Genomic DNA, 13,708 nt, shown 5'->3' on the forward strand with positions numbered 1-13,708 from the left:
TAATTGAGGAAAATACATTAAAAAAAAGAAATAAAAAAAAGAATGTGTGCTTGATTAATTTAAAAAAAATGAACTTAATCCCCTCAAAAATTAGCATAGCAGAAATAACAGAATATTAAAACATCCTCATCTTTTCAATAAGAAACAGACTTTGATTCAGTGGTTATAGATTTTGTTTGTTTGTGATCACCAAGAGCAAACTAAGTCTCTTATATAGGGAGGATTATGACACATATGATTCTCATTATCAAGCACTAAGGCAATATAAATTAATAAACAAAAATATAAAAACATGCTAAGTGTAATTGTAGCCACCCAAAGCACTCGCATTTTATTGCATCTGTAAAATGGAAAAATCTACTATAAAGATCTAATAGTGTAACACAAATATTTCCCTAATACTGAACTGTGTACCAATCAAGGTAAGAAGAAGGAATGCATTGCCAAGGGTAGCGAGCAGAGCACTCCATGCTAAGTTATCACTTTTTGTTTTAGAGCATAATTCTTCATTTTCTCTGTAATCAGTTTGGGTCTAAAAATTATTCATAAGAAGGCCTAAATATGCAAATTATTAAAAATCAGTCAAGTCATGGCACGTTCCACAAAGCATTGTCAATTATGTAAACATATTAAGCACATGTTCATATATATACATATACATATGCATATATACGTTTTATGATGCTAATGTATACACATTACACGTTACATGTCTTGGTTGTTATAATGTATCCATGCTACATGACTTGGTTGTTTGAAAAACTGAACCAAGCTGGTAATGGAGAGGATAGAATTAAGACAAAAAAGCCTTCTGGCTCTGCATCACTAGGGACATATGTATGAAGATGTCAAAAAGAAAGAAAAGGTGTGTGGTGTGGGGGGGGGATGAAGAGGAAAATGAAAAGAGAGAGCAGGAAGGAAAAGTTTGAGAGGGGAATTGGTCTTACAGGAAGGAAGAAGAAATAGCAGAGAATTCATGGAGTAGTGACATAGCCAGAAAGCTGAAATAATAATATCTTCTACTCATGCAGTAAGCAGTAAAATGCTTCAAGGTATAAAAGTCAGAATCCAGGAGAAATAAAAATGGTTCCTATGTGCTCAATATGTCCTTGATGACAGAATCTCAAAGACATGGCAGGACTCATCTCCCTCCTTGTTCCGGGAAAAGTCAAGCTCTCTTCTCCCATCAATATTTATTCTGTGTTTTTGAGGAGTTGCTCAGAAAGTATCTATGACTCCCTAGAGGGAAAAATCATAAAGATGACATAAAAAAATTTTAAAACCTTAAAATAGTGGTATAGTTTGGGCTTAGGGGTATGCTGGTTTTCCTTTAAAATGTCACATTTTGATTGCTAGTCTTAGACATGTCTTGTAGTGATTTGCTTGACTTTTAAATTTTAACATAATAATTTAAACAAGACATTTAAAACAGATCCCTACAAGTTATGGCATGTGCGACTCATCCAACGCCTGTATACAGAGAGGAAACCACAGGTTTTTATGCGGACAGCAGTCCTGCTTACACGTACATACTTTTGATCTAAAATCTGTGGTCTCATATTCTCAATATTTGTTAAAGTAGCATGGTGATGTGACTCTATTTATAGAAGAGATCCAAAATGTTCTAGAAATATGTTCTAATACCCAATGGCTGGCTTTATTCGTTCCTCAAATCTGATGAAAATGCCGGGGATTAGGCAGGAAGCCAGCCTGGTAAGCCAGGATCTGGCAGAAACACTATGTCAGAAACAAATTTCATCGCTTTGCTACCTAGCCTTTCTGGTGAGAAACTGTGTCAACTTTGCTTCTTAACAATGTTGCTAACTCAAAACCCAAAGCCTGGAGCTGTCTCACGGTGCCTGAATCCCTTGTTCTCCCACCTGGTCTTGCATCAAAGGCCATTAAACCATTTGTTTAAATAGCATTTCTGGATATGCCTCACCCCCCCCCTCCCCCCGCCGCCCCCTTTTCTCAAAGATAAGCCACGAGGTAGTTCCTGTGCATCACCAACTTCACTGTATAGACTGTTGGAGGCCAGAACTCAGGAGAAATGGCACTCAGTTTGCTCAAGAGTAGCAAACAATCCCTAATGCTCATTTCAGTTGGTATGCCCCGTTGCCCTGATTCCTTGCTTGCTCATTGCCTGTGAAGTAAGTTGCATGCCCAGCTGCAGCTTCATTTAAAAATATTTTCTAAGGATGCATCCTTAAAACAGCCTTGCTGTTCATCTACTTCAAAGTAAACCCTAGGAATGCAGAAGAACAAGCATATATTACCAAGTATCTATAAGCCAAGAGGGTGCAATGTTTTACCATTTAAAGGTCTTCATTACAGACATATTTGGGTTTGAGAAGGTATGATTTGGGATTTGTTTCTGGGGTGGAGGCAAGGGTTGAGAGATGATTTCATGTAGCTCAGGCTAGCCTATTTATCTAAGAATGGCATAGGTCTTCTGATCCTCTTGCTTCAGTCTTCCAGCTACTGGGATTTCAGGTGTCTACCTCCATGCCTAACTTGGAACTCTTGTTTGGGTAAGTCCTTCAGTATTATCCTCAGGTATTAAATAAAAATGCTCTAGCAGCTCCTGGTTTAATGGCCTTGATGCTGGCTTACATAACCTGTGAAGAATTGAAAGAAATTCCTGAAGGAGAAGTCGTTTTTATAAATGGCCTTCCATTTTCTGTAAGCGACTGCACTGCACATCAAAGGGTTAATAGGAGTCTCCCACAGCTGTGTATGTTCTGAGTATTTCCATGTGCTTTCGCCTCCTTGTTGATGAAGGCATCTCAAAGTAGCAATTAGTAAATGCAATTACCTGCTTCCTACCTAGGGTAGGCATGGGATCACAGGTAAGGAGGAAGAAATGAGCTTCAGGCAAAACAGGATGCTGTAATCTGCAGGGGCACCCAGGTAATTCATCAGAGGCTTGAAGTGGGATTGTCTGATCCTTTCTCTGTTACCATGTCACTGAAATTATGGTCATGGTCAGGGAAAGTGAAGACAAAACACAGAGACAGTGGTTCTCATTTAAGCAATTCAGGGAAAGCATGTTTGACATTTTAAAAATCTTCAATTATATTTGTCTTCGAGTATGCGGTGCACATTTTATCCTTGATTAAGTAGCTGAATTGTTTAAGAGGGAAAATAAAATATTTAGTTCTCACAGTGAACAATATACAACGAGTTTCTCCCTATGGCAAAAATAATTATACAAATGCTGGACATGTTAGAGTCATCCACTAAGCCATATTCCACAAATAATAGCAATAGGCTCACAAAGACAGTGAGGGCCCACTTCTGTGCCCTGCTAGATGGGATTTATCAGATATTTCCATCCAGAATTAAGTCCTGACAGAGGACCTTAGCTAAATGTCTTGTACATATTATCATTTGTGGTTTCAGTAGCATGCTGGTAACCTAGTGCATAGAAAGGAATGTTGTCTGACAGGGCTGCTAAGAAAGTTACTGAATTACATCTTTGGCAAATAATCTTGCCTGATTCTGATACTGGCTTAAAGGCCATTCTCACTGCATGCGAAATTCTCCATCTCTTGTTTAGCACAAACAGTTGAGAACTAGATGGTAATTTTTATCTTTGCATGCGTCATAATTTTCTGGAGACCTGTTTTGGCATAGTGCCCCCCTAGGCACACAATCAGTACAACAACCGTGCTCTCTGTAGTTAAGATAGTTACAGAAATAATCACCACTCCCCTTTATTCCTCATACTGTAACTACTGAGATGGCACTTTTGTAAATCCTGCATGGCTGTTTAGAGAATCAAAACCAAGTCTAAGAGAATTGGAGCTGATCTACGCAATTCAAACTTGAAGTAAAGATAAGTACAAAAATTACAGAGGTTGTTGTTTATGAGCTTTGAGTTTCACAGAGCGGTGGCCAGAAACTCATAACAGTATCAAAAATGTGCTTGTAACTCTAAATTAGTTTTTATCGTCTTTCCTAACTGTCTTAAGTATTGTTTTCATATGAATGGAAACTGACTGTTATCTTAAACAGATCCCTTCACTAAGGGTTTTGAAGGTTATATTTTACAGTGCACAAACAAGACTTTCAGCATTATTATTTCTACAATGCAGCAATTTATTTTTCTTATGCACTTTAAGGCATGTATGTCCAACATGCCTCAGGCTGCATAGGTTCCAGGACACACCTATGAATGCAGTCTAAAACACATTTATAGATAACAATGACATCTTACAATGGCGGACAGCCGTCATTTAGAAGGAAAGCCTTCTGGATTATGATATCATAACTTTAAGGAGGTGTGTGTTCCCACTGATAATGGATTCACTTAAGTATGGTGCTATTTGTGTGCCAAGGTATCATTGCATACTTTAGAGCCAATGGAAGTAACATCTCAAGACCTCTCTGTGAATCTAAGGGAGAATAGTCATTCCCTTTTGCTCAGACAGATTAAAATTCTCTTGAGGAAATTGCACATGTAAAATGAAAAGGTCTGGATAAGGTTTATATAACCGAATGAAAAACATGAGTCCTTCCTTGAAGAATTTAGATGTGAAGATATCATTTTCCCCACTCAAAAAAAAAAAAAAAAAAAAGCAACACTAGCCATGTCATCCAATTCCATAAAACGAAAAAAAAAATGAATGAACACGTTGCCTAGAAGCAAATGGTCACTAAAACATCTGAAAAGCCACTACAAACAGGCGATATCCTTGATCATGTCCGAATCAAACAACATTATGACATCAACTTCTGCTAAGTGTATAGAGAGGAACATCTTCTTATACCGAGAAGTCATTCCATCCATTCTTCCCCGGTTGTGGGAAATACATGCCAGTGAAAGTGATGCTCTTGGAGCACATATATTTTGTCTCTCTAGGTATCATAGGCTTTCTACCCAAAGTCTCATTAATGTATTCCTAAAATGTTGTTACCTCCTTTGACTGGTACTAGAAAAGTGAGTACCCCAATTTTCAACCTACTATAACTTACTACCCATTACATTCTCATCATTTAAAAAATATTACATAATTTTAGGATATGTGGATAAATATGAAAATTATATATATATATATATATATCCAAATTAAAATTATGTATTTATACTCATTTGTTTTATCCCCATATAAATAGATTTGGCTAATTTTAATGAAAATAAAATTCAGCTAGGAATCGTCTTGTATCTAATAAATTTTCAATACAGATACACTCATGACTAATAAATCATCAAAATACTTAAAACACAAGTGGATCAGATATTTAATGAGAAAAAAATTACATTTTTGTAAAATGCTTGTAAAACTATAACTACATTATAATTTGGCATAACGTCCATATTTCGTCTGGGTTACCCATACTATTAGATAAAATTCTCTATTATATAATCAAATAGTCTTATTGTGCTTTTTTTACCCCCCAAACTGCATAATAATTACCATTAGGAAGATAAATACCATGTCACAAATTAAAATTAATAATAACCCTTCACAGGTGTTGCATAAACTGGGAAGCACGAAAACCAGAAGGTTTGAGATTTAAATAAATTGCCTCCTTAAATCTAAATTCTTTCCCATAGGATGGCTATGAGAATCTGTTTTGGGGATATACTCTAAATTGATTTAATATAATGACATCAAAAGAGAATAATTGGTATTATTTCAATGTGTTATTAGACTATCAGGAAGTTCAAATTAACTTTCAGATTTCCAAGGCATTCCTCATTTTATTTATTTATCTCACAGCTTATTTTGCAAACAAAATTAAGACAAACTACCATTTCCTAGTTTTATTTTTGTTAGCATCACGTCTAATATGCATATCTGAGAAAGTAAATAGCATGTTTTCTCCTTTTTAAAAAACTGATTAGAACCACCTGATAATTTAACCAGCTAGAATAGCTAACACTATCTATGTAGACACAAGGTTTGAAACTAATATTGATTACTATCAAGTGGTATTTCAGTACTAGGATTTCCCTTCTACAGTTGCAGCCTTCACTTCTGATAAACATATCTTAAATTATAATTGTCATATCCATTCTAAAGCATTACTAAGACTTACTATACCATCATCTTAAAGGGGAAAAATTAGGAGTGTATAAAATTGTGAGCATAAATTTCCTGTATCATTTAAATTCATTTAAAGTCTTCAATCCGTTCATAACATCTTACAATTAGATCTGACTTGCAGGATATGAAGGCTCAATTTTTCAGAAGTATATGAAAAAATTTCACATTCATAAACATCTCTGTACACGCAGTTGATATAATTAATATTTTACACAGAGTCATGCAAATAAATCCAAGCCCACATTTTCACATCTCCCCGGTACAGTGCAAAAACAAGCAAACAGAATCTTATTTTGTCCCCACGGAAAGCTACTTCTTTCCTTTACGTCTTTTCATGTCTAAACTTGTAAACTCAGCTGTACACACACATGAAGTAATTAAGTGGTTATTCTTTTGTCCTTGTACCCAAAAAGTGTTCCCTCTGAAAAGTCATAGATCTCAACAGAGACACTACATTTTCAAGGCATTTAGATGTCTAGCTTTAGAAAAATCTCCTGTGTGCCTATACACGAGTGGTATGAGCGTATACATATGGTTAATGTGTGTGGTGTGGAGAGTGTGTATGTGTGTGTGTGCACGCGCTCACATGCTTGGGTGCGTGAAGTCTGCTAAGGTAGGTGAGATAATCAAGAATAGAAAACGGTTTTGAAAACAATGTACAATATTAATATTTATCAATATACCAGTAAATATCACTGATGCCACATGAAGTCCGTTCTTTCCTAAGTTTGTGTAGAAACTTACAAGTTAAAGGTATGTGATTGAAAAGACCTACCTGGGGTACCCAGGCTGGTGTGGGAGTTGAGAGAGACTTAAAAAGGGAAGGTTCCCCTCTTCTTATCTCAATTGGGCATTTAGAAAAAAAAAAAAAAACCTACGGCTTGGCATTTCTCCCGATAAATCAGAAAGATTTATCTTGGAACCAGCATCTGCTGCTTTTGCTCTGCTCCCGCAGAACCTGATTGCATAGAACTGGATATTTCCCTTCTCTCCCCACCCCCCCAGCTGATGGTAATCGCTTATCAGTCTCCGAGGAATAATAGGAAAACAAAGCTTAGATCAGAGATGATGGAATTAGAGATTGCAGAAGCTATTGTCAAGACACTGTCTAACAAGTACGATGTGCTTGACCTGTTTCTCTGACAGTTATGGAAGTTGTTTCAGTGGCTCTCTTTTTTAACAAGATGTGAGAAGAGAAATGTTTCCCCCTTAAGATCTTTCAAATGTGAGACTATCTTCCTTCCATTACTTTCTAAACTTTCCTCTAGTCCAAGAGGATCCTGTCAACTGAACCTACATCTACCTTCTGAAGGGAACAAGAAAACTGCAGAAACATCAATTTTATATCTATTCAGTGTTTTCATATTAAAAGAGTGTGTCGAGACATGAATTTAGTATCTAGACAGTGACATGTGGAGGCAGCCTTTAAATAGGTAAAAAAAAAAAAAAAAAAAAAAAAAAAAGGAATCTCATGCACAAAAGCAGCTTTAACACAAAAGTTAAACTTCCTGTGTTTCACCAAAGGGTTAAGGTTAGGGAAGTGGACATCAACATGTCCACAGTCCACAGAAGCTAACCAGATTAGCAAGATCAAAGTAAAATCTAAGTCTCCTGATAATTCTGGTGTCACTTGCAAAGGTTTTGAAACTTCCCATGTTATTACCCTCCCACTATAAAGGCTACCTGGGTAAATCTCGGGAGGGTGATGATCTAGTTTTAATTTTTACAAACTCAACAAGCCCTCAAAGTTCAGACGGTGACACTGAGGTGCTATCCCAAACTGTCAGCCCCCTAGGACAGATGCAAACAAGAAGATTCTGATAGCAGGCACAGGAGAGCAGCAGCAATTAGGCAGTTGAAAGTGGGTTGGAGTGTTGGGTTATTTTTGTTCCATTTGTAGCCTCTTGCAAGGAGGAGATGGATTCAAACTTGACACTTCCTTTCTGAGAGCAGAAGCTGGTCTCCTTGTCTACTCTCATTCAGTTTAATTCCCTGTGTGGTTTCATCCCTTCCTGGACTCATATTTTCACACGGGGTTGCAATCTATCCTCCCTCCAACAGAAAGAAATCTTTTTCTCTTCTTCACTGCCCTTCTTCCCTGTAAGAAAGACAATCCTCCACCACCCCCAGTTGGGGGTGGGGGGCTGTACTGGCTTAGAATAGGAGGAGGGGAGGAGAGAGGGGGCTGGGGGGGGTGGAGGACAGAGGAGAGAATGGAAGAAGCAAGAAGATGGGGGATGCCCAACATCAACTCCTGGTTCTAAATCACCAGCCCTGTGCAAAGTGCTTTTCCCGGAGATGCACTTGTGGTCTTGCATTTCTCACAATAGGCTTACGGGGAATCCCTCCCTTGGTCTCCCATCGCCACAAATCAAGTGTACCTAGGTCTCTTCGACAGATTGAAGCGCAGAGGTACCAAGGTACCACCGAGGTGGCCGCGCTGCCAGTGGGGCTGCCTTACCTGGAGCGAGGACCGGGAGGTGGTGCGAGTCTTGGTCCCCGCTGCTCTCACCGCGGACCGGTGCGAGGCACACGAGTACTCTCTCGCTGCCTCCGCTCTCAGAGGGGCAGCCTGCAACACAAAAGGGGTGTGTGGGTGTGGGTGTGGGTGAGGTTTTCTAGGGCCACCAGCTGGTCCCAGCTGGCCGCCCCCGCCCTGCACACACCCCTTCGGGGACCTGAGCCCCCTGTTGGGTGAGCAGGACCCTGGGGGCTTGCCCCGGTTACAGCCTCAAGTTGCCCACTGCTAACTGCGGATGCTGTCGCTGCAGGAGGAGGAGGAGGAAAGACACTGGGGGCTGAACTCGGTCAGAGCATCCCCACACTGCAGCTTCTCCAGGAATCCCTCCAGTGAGGAGGCGGCCGCCCATCATCTCCCGGCCCCGGTTCTTGATTGGTTCCAACCAAGGTACGCTGCTCAGAAGAGCCAATCAGAGAGCACTAATAATAGGTGGCTCCTCTCAGGCAACGGAGCCCAGCCCAGTACTGTTAGAGTCTCTCCATCCCCACAGCGGACAGGGACCTGAGGAGAGGGGTTTAGGAGCGTGGCGGGGGTGGGGTGAACTAAGAGGAGACCAGATCCCAAGGAGAAAACACTAAAAGATATTTTTCTAAACCCGGTGGGTAGACTCGGGGATACCCTCAACCTGTTCAGTAAGCCATAAGCACTGGATAAGAAGCAAGCATAATACAAAGCTTTTTTTTTTTTTTTTAACTTTCAATCAAAACCTGCCTTGATATTGAGCATGCCCAGATCTCCACAGCACCCTAGGAGTTTCGATATGTGTGAGTTCTAGGTTGAAAAGGTGGGAGCTGGGACGCGAGAGAGGCAGAAGTTTGTCTTTGGCCATTTGACACCGCGGAGTTGTGGGGAAGCAGGACTACTGAGATAGAGGTGATCCTTCTTGCTTTGGGAGACCAGTCACATCATTCCGTGTGAACTCGAGTGGGAAGCCAGGCTCCGATAATGTCAGGGCAGCTAGATGTCTGGAGACCGCCCAGGAAGGGTGTGGTGGACCAGAGCTGTATGCAAGGTCCATCCATAGGTGGGGCGGAGGAGCGAGGCTCCACCCAGCTGCAGCTGCTAGGCAATGGAGAGAGCGCCCAGGGAGTTTCCATGCAGCGACCAATAAGTTTGGAGACTTGGGTCAAGTGCGACCTTGTTAGGCACGCTTTTTCCACCTTCTTGGGCTTGTGCTCGCCCCTGCCTCCGTCTCTCTTCACCCCTTGCCCGCCCGCACGGTGGGGGACTAAAGGGCTTTCTCCCTCCTCTTCCTAGCTGAACCCTTGTGCTCGGAAGTAAGAAGCTTTTCCCTCGTGAGCGCAGCCGTGACCTGATTGTCTCTAAGCTCCTGGGCAATTTATAGCTTGGTAATACCGAGAGATGCCAAACAGGGAGGCTGAGAGGCTTGGAGGGGAGGGCAGGCTGGCTGGCCTGGGGTGGAGCCTAGCTCCCAAGGGCAGGAGCCTTTTACTCCACAGGTGAAATGCTTTCCTGTCACTAACAGAGATTTTTTTTTTTTCTTGCCCACTCGCTTGACCTTGCTCAGTGCCCTCTGAACCTCTTGTTTTGCTTGGCAATCTTAGCAGTTTTTGTAAAGTTGATCAATAGCCACAAATGAGCACTCCCCTAATTGGGCTCTTTATTTTCCTGACAGGATGATCCTGGCATCTCAGGTAAGGCAATAAATAGCGTTCGCAATTCCCCAAACTCATCCACTTTGAACTGGAGTTTCATTAACACTGGTGTGCAAAGGTAACTGTAGAGAGAATTCAATTAACGGTAACACATTTCTTCAGGTTTGTAATTAAATCTCTTCTATTTATATAATGTTTAAGATTAAGAATCTGAATATATGGCAAAAGGCGACCACTTTCACATAAATGTATCCTTCTGGGACATGAACCCTTTTGTTTGGGGCTTTGTTTGTATTATCAAGAATTTAGAATCAGAGGTAAACTAAGAAAATAATACACCTTCAACTTGTAACTTTATGTAATATACACCTTCTGTTTTCCAAAATAGCCCCTAAATCTTATTTGAAAATAGTTCCAGAGGTGAGAAGAGGAGATAACAGATGTTGTAAGTTGATTTGAAATGTTTCGCCAAGGAGGGGAGAGGCCTGAAGAGAAGGGGGATTGGAGTGGGTCAGAGTAAGAGCAGGTGGAAAACCTGAGTATTTTTCTGTATTCTCCAATGAAGATGAGTGCATGAGAGAAGCATTATAGTATCCACCTAATGGAAATTTTTATTTTAAAAGTATACATAGCTCTCTCTTTAGTTTTTTTCCTAGTTTAAAAGCTACACATTTTTTCCAGTTACCAACAGCAACATGTAAAAAAAGAAGAACATGTTAATGAATGGAATGGGAATATAGAATTTTTGAATTTCTGTTCCAAACCCTGGGTCTATCATCATTTTAGGCAATTTCTTTTTTCTGTCCACATCATAGGCTACCCACAGTGTCCTTCAGTGGAAAGTATTCTAGGGGACATGGATATGTCAGAACTCCCCCACTCCACCCCTCAGTGTTTCTTGAAGAGGACAGCTGCCTATAATAAGAAATAGGCTTTGGGCATATTTCACTGTATTTAATTTTAGAATTAGTAGCATTTTCACTTATCAATATTAAAAAGAAGATTATTTATATATACTGACTGGATACAAAGTAAGATTTTTTTTGTTTTTCTGTTTTGTTTTATTATTGGGTTTTTTGTTTGTTTGTTTTGTTTTGTTTGTTTTCTTTTTGGACCAAAGTTTTTGATTCTCCTTTATATTTTCATATTGTTGTCAGCCAATTGGGAATTCATTCAAGACCTTACCTGGTCCTATTTGGTTGGTACAACATCAACATCATGTTTTTATAAGTGTGTGTGTGTGTGTGTGTGTGTGTGTGTGTGTGTGCCTGTCTGTCTGTCTGTGAAAGAACATATGCTTATGGAGGCCAAGAGATGACTGGGTTATTATCTTCAGGAAAACTTATTGTCTTTGGGAATGCCACCCGCCTTCTTTGAGACAGAGTCTCTTTGAGTTCTGTCTTAGTTGGAGTTTCATCGTTGTGAAGAAATACCATGATCAAGGCAGCTCTCATAAAGGAAAACATCTAATTGGGGCTGGGCTACAGTTTCAAAGACTCAGTCCATTATCCGGAGCCTGGCACCGTGTAGGCAGATATACATTTTGATCTGAAGGCAACCAGCTGGAGACTGATTCTTCCACACTGGGTAGACCTTGAGAACTAGGAGCCCTCAAAGCCCACCTATGCAGTGACACACTTCTTCTAACAAGGCCACACCTATTCCAACAAGGCCACATCTCCTGATAGTGCCACTTCCCATGGGCCAAGCATATTCAAATCACCACAAATCAAAACTCAGCAATTAAGTTCTACTGGCTGGCCACTGAGCCTCACAGACCTTCTGCCTCTCTCTTCCCAGTGCTAAAATTACAAGTGCATGTAGCATCACACTTGGCTATTACATGAGAGCTGAGGACTGAACTCAGCTCCTCACACTTGTAAGTACTTGACTGAGCATCTTCTTAGTCCCGGGATATATTCCTATTGCAGACACTATGTATGAATTCTCATCTTCACATCACACCGTTGTTTGTTAAAAAGAAAGTTCAATAAATTTGACTCATTCTTTTTCACTTTTACTAGCCTGCTTGTAGCTACTTTCCTACTTAGGTTCCTATCTCTTTTACCATCAACCCAACTCCTTTCCTGAGTATATGGTATTGATTCTTTCCTTAATCACTTGTTATTTTCAGACCTATGTTCTCTTTTTTAATGTTTTGCTTCTATGCATAAACAAAGCCCTACTTTTATTAACTAAAAAAAAAAGATCTTTTTACACAACCCATGTCTCAATGTCAAAATTTCCTATTCCTTTATCATTGAACTTTTCTATTTCCTGTTTTAATGATTTCTTTGCCATTTTTTAGCTTACAAGATCAGAATAGAAACTAAACTGGACTGATGCACAGAGTAGAGAGGTGTGTCTCATGGGAAGAGAGGGAATGAGGGAATTTGGAAACTAGAAAATTCATTAGGCACAAACTCAGACAAGGATTTCTGTGGACCTCAGAAAATATTTGCATAAGAGAGATATAAATAAATTAACATTTTGGTGGAATATACATACATTGGGTGGATAGTACAGACATTTCTAGTTCATCAGAACTCTCACATGGCTTTAAACCTTACATCCTTAATTGTTAAGCCAGTAATTTGGTAAAAATAACATTATTCAGAGTTGTGATAAACTAAAAGTAACCAACTCTTCAAATATATATTTCCTTTCACTTCATTTTCTGCCATTGCTTCTTAAGATATAGCTCATCATTTTCCTAGAGTTTTTCTTTTTAAGACAGGGGATTGACTAGGTATTTGTTTTCTGGCCTGAGAATTTTGTAGAATCCCAACCTTAGAACTAATTGGCTGTGTGACCTTGAAAGATGTGCAAGAATCTCTCCAAGCCTTGGAGAGGCTTGTGTTGCTTATGTCTCATGTGTATATAATGTATGGGCAAAACACATATGTCTAGGGATTTTGCAAAGATTAAGAAACACTGTTCACAGAAGGTGCTAGTTCCTACCACCTCACAAGGTAAGAAGGGCTACTAACCACTTTATTTTACCATTATATTGCTTATAGTGATTCTTCTATGTTCTTTTCTTCCTCCCTCCCCCAACCCAAGGTTTGTGAGAGCAGATTTTCTGCTATCATTTCATTTACTTAAGCCAATATTGAGGAAGACACTTTGCCTAAGTTTGAAAAACTATGAGAGCTTTCTAATTGGAACTGACAAGATGGCTTGCATTGCTGAAGACTGAAGATGGAAGACTGAAGAGAGTCACACTGCTCTTGTAGAGGATCCAGGTCCTGGTTCCAACACCAAAGTCAGGCAGTTCCCAGCTGCATATTACTTTAGTTCCAGGGGATTTGGCGCCTTCCTTTGGCCTCTATGAGTTCCTTCATGTGCAGGGTATACATACAGCTTAACAGGCACACATGCATGTAAATAATAAAGATGTAAATAATAAGCAAAGGAAGGAAGGAAGGAAGGAAGGAAGGAGGGAAGGAGGGAAGGAGGGAAGGAGGGAAGGAGGGAAGGAGGGAAGGAGGGAAGGAGGGAAGGGAAGGGAAGGGAAG

At 39.9% G+C, this 13,708-nt stretch overlaps 1 protein-coding gene across 4 annotated transcripts in view; it reads right to left on the reverse strand.

The window, feature by feature from the left end:
- The window catches only part of Syt1 (synaptotagmin 1), a 507,387-nt gene extending 498,477 nt beyond the window's left edge, over positions 1-8,910 (reverse strand). For 2 of the 4 annotated variants that reach the window (XM_021173816.1, XM_021173812.1), the window contains exon 1: positions 8,515-8,910. The gene's annotated coding sequence lies outside the window, so the exon portion shown is untranslated. Of the gene's footprint in view, positions 1-6,828; positions 7,034-8,514 lie in introns of those variants that run through there. The other 2 variants (XM_029482353.1, XM_029482352.1) reach the window with 1 other exon arrangement.
- Positions 8,911-13,708: the final 4,798 nt, after the last annotated feature.

This window comes from Mus caroli, chromosome 10 (assembly GCF_900094665.2).
Source record: "Mus caroli chromosome 10, CAROLI_EIJ_v1.1, whole genome shotgun sequence".
Classification (NCBI taxonomy): domain Eukaryota; kingdom Metazoa; phylum Chordata; class Mammalia; order Rodentia; family Muridae; genus Mus; species Mus caroli.